The following is an 8,210-nucleotide window of genomic DNA, read 5'->3' on the forward strand; positions in this document are numbered from 1 at the left end:
CCCTCAGATTTCTTTGAAATGTTATCTGCTGTTTGATCCTTGCCACTCTGTATTCCTGTGCTTTACAACCCAATAAAAGACCCTGGCAGAGGGGGCTCGAGGCCTTTTTCCCCTGAGAAACTGGCCACTGCTCACTGCCCTTCCCTCTTGAGGGACTGGCCACCTCTCTTCCCCAAGCAGATCATGTCATGTCACGTTTGCTTTCATCTGTGGCTGACAGGGGGACTAGCGGGAAAAGTCGCCCCCTCACTCTGCCTGTCCCTGAATTCTGAAACACATTGGAAGTTTCTCTACTAAACATCATTTAATCATTGTTCTTTTCTGTACAATTCAAATTTATAAAAACCTAAGTAAACAACCAAAGTGCAAGAAAAAAGAAAAAACTGAACAAAGTTTTACTTGTAGGTACACATGCATGTTCACACACACATGTGTATACACACTTACATGTGTATGTGTGCATGCCTATACACATATACATGCGTGCACATGCATACATGTATTTATGTGCACATATATATAAACTACACTCAGAATCCCATTTCCCTTATTTTGGCACACAATGTCTAGGCATTTCCACGATAGTGACTAATGATGACATTGTTTCAGATTTGGGTCCACATAGTTCTTTTCCCCACATGGTACATGAGGCAATACAGTGTTTTTCAAATGTGATTTTTAGGAACAGAATTATTTTCTTTCCCCAAGCTCATTCTTACCCAGAATTTCAAGTATGTAAAAGAGATGCAAGGGAAGCAACAGAGTGCGGTGTGTGAGGGAAGGTGAGGGGTCCTACCTGCTTGGGCAGTCCACAGCCCCAGCAGTGGCTCCTGCGGCCCCTCGGAGGAACTCTGCAGGCATTTGACAGAACAGTCAGAAACCCTGGCCGTGGCTCTGCTGTCTTCTCTCTGACAAGGGACTCAACCACGTCTCTTTCCTCCACCCTGAGAACAACGAACTTGATGTTCAGAGAACGTTCATGTGAACTGCAAAGACATAATGCAGGCAGCACTGAAAAGAAATGAAAAAAAAGATTCATACCTAAACTATTTTGATGATCTTTTATTTTATTAGACCAATATTTTTAGATGATTTTGTAGAAAAAATCAGTTAATGTTTGATAAATATTAGTCTGGAGGGTTGATTGAAAGTCTGGGCAAATTTTTTGGTTTGTTTAGATTCTGGTTTGTGAGTACCTTTTCTTAGTAGCACATTTCAGTTTTTAAAATTCTACTTCAAGGTAGCATTTCAAAAAAAGAAACTAAAGTTTGTATTCAACATTCACAGCTTCTAATCTTCTGTATTCTTTCAAGGAAGCATGCAGTGTAACATTGTGTTCCTGCATAGAAACAGTCTGGTATAAATATCATTCAGATATTTGCTTTGGCTAGGGTTCATGTAACAGAATGTGTGAAAAAATACACAAACTCAGTGTCAGACAAACACCATTAAAGAATATTATCATTCCAGTTAATAAACTATATTAGTACAACTAGGATATTGCATTTTGGCTGTGTTTAAAAACTGTTTCATTTGAAAAGGGGAAAAAATAGTTCAGCAAAATACCAAAATAGTAAGTTCCACTTGATGCTGAGCAACCTGTTAAATAAACTGGTGCTGCTTTTAACTGAAGAATACTTACATATAACTGCCAATGTCTGTAACTGTTTTTTTTTTAATTCCTGGATTTCCCATCAGATAAACTTGACTCAGCTACTCAAACAAGATTGCCTTAGCTGTCAATCTGGCTTGATCAAAGTAACTTTGGATACTACAATCTTTTGACCAAATTTTTTTCATTTAAAAATATTTATAATATAAAAATCTCAATAAAAGATCAAATTTATCTATGTGTATGTATGTATGTGTACCTATACATCTGTACACATATATAATTTTAGAAATATTTATTGTTTAAGTTATTTCTAGTAAACAAAACTTTGCCAATACAGTAATACACTTATACAACTTACTAAAAATTAATTTTACCAGTGTCCTATATTACTAACAAACTATGTAAGATTCTAAGTGTACTTAACTTAGGAATCATTCAGTCCATGCACATTATTATTCAGTCAATAAATAGTTGTATTGTGCTTTTTATACAGGGAGATTTACATGACCCAGATAGGACTGAGTACTAAGATTTCATTTCTGATACTCAGAAACCAGAAAACTAGTGAGTACCATAATGAGGAACTGCACTAGAAGACAATGATCATTTTAATGGTACAGGCAAGTGTTTTAAAATTATCAATGTTCAAAAATGTTCAAAAGGGAACGAGGTCTGAAATGAACCACAGGGGACCTTTTTTGCCTGGAGAAGCAGTGACAGAGTCCTGGTCACATTTACCTGCCGCGTGCCTGCCCCCCCGCCCCCCCCCCCCGCCACCTCCCGCAGAACCCACACAACCAGCTTTAAAAGCACTGTTATTTAAAAAAAATCTGGCAAGGATGAGAAGAGTGATTTTGACTTGGGAAAGCCTAAGGGAGAGAGGGAGGTAAAAAAAGTTAAGATAAGAAAGAAAGGGAACGAACATTTATGGAGTACTTAGCAATTGAGCTTTTATTTCTATTATGAGATTATGTTTCTTCTTAAAGGGAACCAGTTAGGAAGCTGTCAAAACCACTCAGGTACAAGCAGTACTAGAAACTGGAAAAATAGAACAATATTTTTTATCTTGGCCTGTTCAACTTTGTTCCAGTTGATCAGTCCTTAAGGGAGAATACCTAGCACCAAACTAATGGAGACTGTCAAATAAGAATTACTTTCAAATTGTATTCTTGCTTTAAATTTAGTTGGTCGGTATTGTTTTATGGTTTAATTAAGCTGTAAGTTACAAGAAAAATGAGACAATAAAGGTAATGTTCAGAAGACATATATTTATGGAATACATTTTTGGAATAGATGCCACTCACAAGCAATGAAATATAATTGCTATTCATAAGGCCCCCAAGTAGACAGTGCAGACAAAAAGGCATTTGAGCATCACTGCACATATCTATTTAGAAAGAGGTTGAGTTTTGGGGTCTTTAGGAAAAAGAGCCTATCATTTCCAACAGTGCAAATACAGCAAAATAAAAACCAGAAGCAAAGCATTCTACAGTTACAAGGTGGCAGTTTCATTTAAAAAATAATTTCCAACTTTAATATACAGTTGTGTTTCATTTATCTACAATGGTTCTGTATTTTATGCTCCCAATTAAATTATCCTCAAATTTCTAGCAATAATAAAGAGGAATCTGTTTTTTCCAATTTCTCTGAAGTTAAATATCTTCAGAGTAGGAAAATAAGGGGCATGAAATAATTAGAAGTTACGTGTGCCTTTCATAAAGTCTATCTGTATGTAGTTCGTTTGAATGTTTGAGTGGTGGGAATGTGTTATCACTGGTGCAGTTATATATTACATATTGTAGAATGATAGCACATCTTGCTGAAAAGAATGGTTTTTTTAAAAAAAAGACAGATATTTGGGCTCAAGTATAAAAGACCCTAATAGGAAATGATGTCTAAAAGTAAGGTAAAAACAGCCTTTGTGCATATTTTTAAACTGTACAAATTATTTTGTAATTGTTTCTGTTAAGAGCTAGCTAAGGCAAACTAACCTGAAATATGGGTAGGGATGCCACTGCATGCCAAACTGAATCAGAATTATATTAGTTTTACTTTAAGAGAAAACTTTTTTATACTTCTCTGAGTTCATGCTAGTCACATCATCAAGAAATTAAAAATTTTCTAATTATTTTATTGTCAACATTCACATTTTAATATTCTGCTTCCTATACTGTAAAATAAAATATCAACATTAAATTCTGTGAGATTCTATATTTCATCTCTTGTAGTATACAGATTTTTCATAAAAATGTACTTATAATGTATCACACATTTTAATTTGACATCATTAAGTGAGCAAAAGTTATTTAAATCTGGTTGTTTAAATATGGCCCTTAAGAACAAATTTTTGTAGAACAGAGTCAAAACATTCTTTTTGTGAAAAGATGAGAAAATAAATGTTTGGGGCTTTGTGAGTCAATTGATCTCTCTCATGACTCAGCTCCATTACAATAGCACAAGAGCAGCCACATGCAATATGTAAATAAATGAGCAGGGCCGTTGTTCAATAACACTTCATTTTCAAAAATAAATGGTTGGTCAAATTTGGTCTCTGGGCCATAATTTGTTGACCACTGTTGTAGAACATATAAAGTTTTTACATTTTCTCTGTTAAACAAATATGTTTAACAAAGATGATGGAACCACACTTCCTACTCTCTACAGTTATACATTATGTATGATTATATATAGGATAATATAGTATATGACATTGAAAATTGTGAAGATAAAAAGAACTCATGGAAAATCACTTTAAAAACAAGAAGTAACTTTTGATTTCTTTTTTGATCTCATTGTTGACCCCTTCATTGTTTAGTAACATGTTACTTAGCCTCCATATCTTCGTGTGTCCTTCAGTTTCAGACGGGAGGGAGTTTGGGTGGCTGCGTAAAAAAAGGTGAAGGGATAAAAAAACTCACAGACCAACATTATAGTGATTACCAGAGGGAAAGTGGGTGGGGGACATAGAAGAGGGTAAAAGGGGGATAAACGATGAGGGAAGGAGACTTGACTTCGGGTGGTAAACACAATACGATATGCAGATTATGTATTATAGAATTGTACACTTGAAGCCCTGGCTGGTGTAGCTCAGTGGATTGAGCACGGGCCTGCGAACCAGAGTATCGCAGTTCGATTCCCAGTCAGGGCACATGCCTGGGTTGCAGGCCAGTTCCCAGCAGGGGACACACGAAAGGCAACCATACAGTGATGTTTCTCTCCCTCTCTCCTTCCCTTTCCCTCTAAAGATAAAAAAAAAGAATTGTACACTTGAACCTATACAATTTTATTAACACATGTTACCCCAATAAATTTAATAAAAAATTTAAAAAATGCTCATTCCAATGAATAATAAATAAAAACTAGAATATTGCTTAAAGGGCATAAACATCCTGTTAAAGATCAGTAAGTTCTGGGGATCTGATGTACAGCATGGAGATTATAGCTGATAATACCGGATCACAGACTTGAAAGTTGCTAAGTAGATCTTAAATGTTCTCACCACAAAAAGGTGGTAATTATGTCATGTGATAGAGGTGTTAACTAAACTATGGGCAATAATCATTTGCAATATATGAGCATCAAATCAACATGTTATACACCTTAAATTTACACACCTCTCTCATTTATATCTCAGTAAAGCTATAAAGTAACTAGAAACACTTTCATGTATTAGTAAAAGGCAATATGATGACAAATATGAAATGTTCAAATATTCATATGTAAAATGGGTATTCTCTGCCTTCAAACATACAGGATACCATTTCTAATATTATAATGAATGAAAATTATGTCATGTTTCTCATCATTGGAGATATTTGGAAATATCTATTACAATTAATTCTGTTGTAAACAGGAAATTTTCAGGAAACTAATTTGGTATTTTTTAATATTACATTTCACATGCGTGGATCCACCACTATTTCTCTTCTCTCCTACACTTAAAAAAGAGGAAGGTACTAATTTTTACAATGAAATACAAAGTTCCATGTCTAATAATGCCATTAATTTACTATAAAATCAGTGTCACTGCCATATGATTATTGGAGATGAAGAAGTTAGGAAAAAAAGAAATAAGTTAAAGAAGTGACAGTAACAGCATTGTTGACAATGGAAGCTGATGTCACCTTTATGTGGAAGAGTGAAAAAATACTAAGCCTGATATTCTCCATGTAGATTGGGGTCTGTATGCTCTGACCCAGGCTGGACAAAAGACAGTCCTTTAAATTATTTTAATGTAAACACTATTCAGTTAAAAACTGTGATTTATCTATAATAAATTATCCATAATAGATTAAAGAACTCAGATTACAGATACAAACAGCTCACAGATTCACCTAAAAACTTTTCTGCCTCAAAGGCAACAAAAGTATTACTTCACAGTTTTACAGAAATATGTTTTGCACCTTTCAGAGTCTCTTAAATTATGACATCCACATGGTGTTCTTAGGAACACTATCACATGTTAGGTAGAGACTTGACTTTAAAAATATTTATGATATATTACATAAACTGAGGGAACATTTCCAGTGAAGCAGGTGCATATTTCATAATGTGCATTTTAGACACTTATAAGGGAGACCGGGTGTTTTAAAAGATAATAATTCCAGGTAACATTATCACTCATTTGAATTAGCATCAAACACCAGACAAGTTAGTGCTAATCAGATGTTTTTCTGACCTATATAAAAATGATTCACCCCTCCCACATCTAGTTAGCAGAGAGAGAAAAAAATCACTGAATTGCTTATCAGTTCTTTCTCCAGGTTTACTGGCGACGCTCTCTCTCTCTTCTCAAGTGTGATCCAGATATGATGCATACTTCTAAATTAGTACTTACATTACACCATGGATATTTTATAATTTATACATATAAGACGAGCTCTTTAAGGGCGGGGCTATACCTTCCTCACAATATCCCTGGTGCTTAACTCACAGTATCCCTGGCACTTAGTCACACATCACTGGTTAAATTGAATACAAGGTTAAACCACCAGGAGTTCCCCTGTCATCGGTGGTAATTAAGATAGATGGTTTCTCAACACGCTTGCATCATACACATAACTTTTCTATAACCTGTTCATGGAGGCACTAGGTGGACGAAACTGCCTTACAGGGTAAAAAAGGTCCTGTGCTGAATTTTCCTAGGGTGACTAATTAGCTTATATTTTAATGATTTTTTAAATAAATGACTTAATAATAAATGTGCACTGCCTATAGAAATCCCCTATAATCACGAGATAATCTATCATTAGGAGCAGAGTTTAAAGAGGCTCTTAAACAGCACTTCTTCGTAAACCCATCTATAGAGAGGGCATTGAGTGTAACCTGTTCTATACATTACCTACTGCTGTGAGAATGACTATATTGAAACACCAAATATAGTATTTTTCCCACAAGAGCTCAGGAAGATGCCTTTTCATTCCAAACAAAGGAATTTGTATGTATAATTCTAATGTAGATAAGTTTCCTTAGGAAAGAATACCTGGAAGAGGGAAATAGGGGAGATTTCTCTCAATTGTTAAAGAGGTTGTTTTCCCTAAAAAATATACAGCACCTAGAGAGATACTGACCTCCCAGGCCTGGGCCAAACATTATATTTAGAAGGATTTTGACCTGCACCTTAAAGTAAACTAGTACCAGCTGTACTTCGAGGAGTACTGACTGTTTGGGCCGTGAATATGCATCATCGTGTATAAGCAAGCACCTGGGCTGCCTCTTTACACCTGTGTTTTCATGGCTGATAGAGAAGAACTGCTTCAACTTCTTCCACTTACACCCAGGGCCCTTCCCTACCCCAAAACCCACTTTCCAGCTGAGCCAACCTGCTGTAAATACCAAACCTTCTGTGTCCTCTCAAAGCTCTGCGCTTTGCACACAAAGCAACTGCTCCACTCCTTTGCCTTCTGTTTCCTCTGCTAGGGACACTCTCCACCCCAAGCCCACGATCTAATTCCCGACCACACTTCAATACCTCATTTGGCTGTAACCCTTGCAGCCTGGGTTAAATGTCTTTTATCAGTAGCTATGCAGAATTGTCCACTTCCTTCTTGTTTTTGTACCTTTTCAATGCATTGATCTTGAAGACAGGGCTAATGTATCCATGATCATATCTCCAGCAATACAAATCAAGGAGAAAGCAAGGATTTGGAGCTGGCCAAGGCTGCAGGGCTTAGTAGCAGTGGTACTTTAGGTAAGTCCCAATCTGTGTCTCGGTTTCATCATCTGTAAAAGATACACTACTGTCTACTTTCTAAGCAGTTGACATGCAATATCTCACTTATTCCTCAGCCCAATCCTTTGAGGTAGGTAGTGTTATGATTCCTATTTTATAGAGAAGGAAACATAAAAAGATAAGTAAATTGCCTACAGAGAGCCAGCTAAAAAGGGCATAACCGGGATTTGAACCTGGGTAGTGTGACCCCAGAGTACTCATAAGTTCTACGCTGCATTTCGCTTTCTGTTATAACTTCTAGAGGGTGGCTGAAATCACTGGATTGTGTTGCCAATTCTACTACGTAACATAAGTATATTGTATCTGAGGATAATCATTTTCATGTATTTTCAGCCTTGAGAAAGTCTCATGAGGCAGTACTTT

The sequence above is a fragment of the Sturnira hondurensis genome, unplaced genomic scaffold (genome assembly GCF_014824575.4).
Source record: "Sturnira hondurensis isolate 20B ecotype Veracruz unplaced genomic scaffold, ASM1482457v3 Scaffold0004136, whole genome shotgun sequence".
Lineage (NCBI taxonomy): Eukaryota > Metazoa > Chordata > Mammalia > Chiroptera > Phyllostomidae > Sturnira > Sturnira hondurensis.